General features: G+C 36.0%; 1 long non-coding RNA gene across 2 annotated transcripts; it reads right to left on the bottom strand.

The window, feature by feature from the left end:
• Positions 1 to 217: 217 nt before the first annotated feature.
• LOC116226035 (uncharacterized) lies at positions 218 to 3,835 on the bottom strand. Of its 2 annotated transcripts, XR_016466477.1 has the most exons (4): positions 3,793 to 3,832; positions 2,180 to 2,278; positions 2,017 to 2,085; positions 218 to 908 (listed from the first exon to the last, which is right to left on the bottom strand). It is a non-coding gene; the product is annotated as an uncharacterized LOC116226035 (long non-coding RNA). The 2 variants fall into 2 exon arrangements; XR_016466476.1 differs by lacking the exon at positions 2,180 to 2,278 and having other exon boundaries at positions 3,793 to 3,835.
• Positions 3,836 to 4,447: the final 612 nt, after the last annotated feature.

Raw genomic sequence — 4,447 nt, 5'->3', positions numbered from 1 at the left:
TTTAAATTGGGGTGTGGGTGCCTAGCTGCTGACAGTGGGCAATGTAGGGGTCTCTGAGCAGATGTTGGGCTGTCCTTGATGAATACAGATGATTCAATTTAGCTTCAATGGCCCCATGCCTGGCACAACTTGTCCCCCTAGCCAAGATGGTGGTGCCTTGGGGAAGTGTTTTTGAGAAAGGGCAGAAAATAAGCCAGTGTAGAAAGAACCAAACTGAGGAGAGGGAGTTGGTTTTTTGTGTTAGTTTATTTTTTTCTATTTTTACAGTCTGTGGAGATCTTATGCAAGGAAAGAGGATGAGTAACAGAGATGAACTGTTAAGAACAACACTGCTTGAGTCCTGAGGAAATTTAATGTTGTTTTAATGTTTCTCTCTCTCACTACTTAAATTAGTCATTACAATTTTATTTTAATTAGTGCTCAATTAAGTTAATTTTTCCCAAGTCAAGACTGTCATGCCTATGATGATAATTAGTAATTAGTGATCTCTGCATCTTTATGTCAACCTTCCATTTTTCCCTTTTTTTCCTATTTTTTGGCCATCCTGCTGACTGATGGAGTGGAAGTCTGACTGTTATCCAGTGCTAACCCACAAGATGTTACTGTTTTAAATCTAGTGAAGTAAGGTTCATTCACAAGAGCTGCAGTGTAGTCTTAAGTTTGGAAGAAATACAAGTGCATCTTCTATCTGAAACATCTAATAGGTAAAAACCTCACAGAAATTAATAATACTGAAGAATGCTTATTGAAAGATAGCCATTGCAGATGCTACAGATGACTAGGTAAGCTGATGCTCTTGTTTCTAGAGGGGCTCAGATGAAATTGCTTTCATCTCCTGAAGCAGAGTAATATTCCATACATCGCATATGATGAAAATGCATCCTCAGGGTACATACAAGTTATCTGTACTTCAAAAAAAAAAAATCACAATTCAATTAGTATGCAAGAAGGAAGGATTGCATTTTAAGGAAACAAGCAACTCACCTGGGCTTACTGTTTTAGGAGACTCTACTATTGTTTGTAACAGTATGTTAGCTGCAAATTATTTCTGGTTGGCCATAACTAACCAGATAAGATTCAAAATTTCAACCATTAACTGATAGTTAAGTCACAGAGTGCAATTAACAGATTTTCTTCTAAAGGCCTTCTTTTTCAGACCTAAAGTAGTGCTGACCCCAAGATAAGTTCTGCCTCATCAGAAAACTTCAAGCAAAGAAAGGCTGCTATATCTGCCTGTATCTGTAATATATTTCTAAAATTCTAATTTTCCATTGATGTTAGAAATACTCTACATCTACACCACTAAATACTCACATCTACTAAATACTCTAGTGCAAAGTTTTGAAATTATTATATACATGGGATATGTATATGTAAATACCTTGAGCTGATGAACATTTTAAGCAAAATCCAAGCTACCTCCATTGCTGGGGAAACTTATACTCTAGAAGTGTAAAATGTCCAAGTAGGCTACATAACAAGTCAGGACAGAGGGAGATCTATAACCAAGTCAGCAGTGAGTTATATGCTCATTCACTAGATCTAATAAAGGATGTAGAAGTCTTTAAAGCAAAGTTTATTAGATGCTAAAATCAGCATGTAGACCAGGCTTTGCAATTACAAACCTAAAGTTCTTGGAGAGTTTCTGAAAACTGCAGAGAAACTGGTATATTTGAAAACTGCTAGAAGACATAGAATCACTAAGGTTGGAAAAGACCCAAGATCATCCAGTCCAACAGTACACCTACCACCAATATTTCCCCCCAGTAAACCATCTAAACATTTCTTGAACATCTCCAGGGACAGTGAGTCCACCACCTCACTCAGCAGCTCATTCCAGCACCTATACGGTACTGAGTGGTACTCTTTTCAGAGAATTTTTTCCTAACATCCAACTTGAATCTCTCCTGTATTTCTTTTATTTTATATTTTTGTGTAATTCAAGCACAAGTGATTGTGCTTGCTCTCCTGCTTCCATAAAATGATTTCTAATTTTGTTGTTGTTTTAAACAGTACTTCTTCAGCAGGTATTCAAATTACATAGGAATGAACTCTAGCTAAGAATCACCTAGTTGGCATACCTTCCTGGAAAGCAGTACAGAGTAGATATTAGACTGATCTTATCTGATCAGAATAACACAGTTAAGTTTTATTTATATATTACACACACTAAATTTACCTGACATATTGTAGGTCTAGATTGAACTTCTTATAATGAAATAATATCAAGCAAATGCAGTTTTACAGTAAATTAGTAGAGAATAAGTTCTCACTTCACCTAGTAAAAAAAAAATTACTAGTAGGAAGAAAAATAAACTTGTAAAAAGACTATATTATATAGTTCAGGTAAGGTATTTTGTTGTGAATAAAAACATTTTATTTTAATGCAAAGAATGTTGAAATTGTGACTACTTTGGGAAAAACTACTTTGAAAAGTGTTCTGTTATATCATAGCTGATAGCATAAAACAGAAGGAAGATAAATTGATATTTTACTACTATTTCAAGGAGAAGCAAAGTGAGCGGCAACATATTTAGACTAACCTATAAAACAGAAATATTATTAAAATATAATATTCATTGAGGGAAGGCCATCTATTCAGAATACTTGGATTTCTATCTCTGAATAAACATCTGCAGAAGTCAGTTTTGCTGGCCCTTCAAATTCAACAAGTGAAATTGCAAAACAGCCAATAAATGTCCTCCTAGATTATAAAAAAAAAGAAAAAACATTACATATCTGGACTATGACATAATTAAATGTCATGTTGCACCTGTAGGCCAGAATAAAAAAGAGAGAAGAAGGAGTGTTTGTCTTTCTACAAAAACCAGTGGAAATTGAAGACTAACACCTACACACCTGAACTGCTGGCCACAAATTTAAGAAGGAGCAGAAAGCCAAGCTTGGGTCTTGTGTATCTTGGCATAGCACACAAAAAAAGTGTTTGTGGAGCAAGAAGCAAGTTCATCTAATGGCAGTGATCTGAGGAGGCAGTCTGCCTACCAGAGACGTTGAGTAATCTGAGATGCCCCAGAAACTTCTGTCACCAAGTGCACTGCTACTTCCCTTGTCAGGTCAAAAGCATTTGGAGTAGTAATTAGAAATATAACACGTTACATACGTTCTAGATAACAAATCCAGAAACTCCTTTTCCTATTGGCATCCCTAGCAGCTTAGTAGTCAGGCAGCAAGGCTCACCCCAATGGTCATAGGAGTGCATGTCAGCCATTTTCCAGGGCTTTTTTTTTTTTAATTTTTTTTTAGAGTAGCTGGCAAACATGATCACTCCTTTCAGTTAAAAGCCTATAGATGTTCTAGTATGCTGACCACAAAACTGAAGCTCATGAAGCTCACTCATAACAGGCAGCTTGAAATGTGTACTACTACAGTGATTTAGGAGCATCTCAGGAACACTGTTCACCTTTCAATACCTTAATTCTGACAGACAGGGATCATTTATGTGTAGAACACTCAATCATAATTTTCTAGGTAGAATTCCAACAGAAACATTTCAGTTTAGTGTAGTTTTACATACAAGTGCTATTAACTGTTGCTAATGTGAAGCCGTTACTTCAGTCACCAGTGCCAACATAAGTAACTGAAACACAAGTTGAAAAAGCAATTGTATTACATACAGTAGAAAAAGAACGCATGTGATTTTCTGGAAAGTGGGCATATAATCAATGAATATATAATTAATGAATACATAGATGTTGTAATTAAGAAGTATACAGGAAAGTTAGGCTAAGTAAGATCAGTGCAACAGAAAAATTATAAAAGGAAAATGCTTACCAACATTGTAGACTTACAATACACCCCACAAGGAGTGATCTCCAGGAAGAGACCCTTCTCCAGTGGCAGTCAGCACTTAAATGGGATCTAGGAGAGGTGGAGCCAGGCTCCACCCCTTCCAGTAGCACAGGTGAATTACCTTCACCTGTGCTCCATGGCTGATTCATTGCTTGCTCAGGTGGTAAATCAGAGGTTCAGTCCCTGATTCAGTAGTTCCCATATAGTGGGATTACTGGAAAACGAAAGACTGTGGGAGGAACAGGTGTGTCCAGGAACAGCTGTCATCTTTGGAAATCTTTGAGTGTAGCGAAGAGTGAAACAATAAGAATTATCTGGTTCTCTGGAGTGACTTTTCAGTAGCACAAGAAGAAAAGCATTGATAATATGAAAGAAAACCTGCACTTTATTTTCATCCTGAAATGCAAAAAATATACGCCTCAAGATATTATGTATATATTTCAAAAGAAAACCACAAGCAGCTTCCTGTGGTAAATTCAATTAAAATAAATATCTTAAAGTACTGTTATAAAGCATAAGCTAAAGCTAGTACTTATAAAGGAGAAGAAGAACACTAAAGAAAATAGTGAGAAGAAATGAGAAAAAGAGAAACAGAGGCAATGTAAATACTGAAATAACCATTTTGTTAATTAAAAAT

This window comes from Phasianus colchicus, chromosome 4 (genome assembly GCF_987193195.1).
Source record: "Phasianus colchicus chromosome 4, bPhaCol1.hap1.1, whole genome shotgun sequence".
Classification (NCBI taxonomy): domain Eukaryota; kingdom Metazoa; phylum Chordata; class Aves; order Galliformes; family Phasianidae; genus Phasianus; species Phasianus colchicus.
This window is presented reverse-complemented; position numbering and strand designations above follow the sequence as displayed.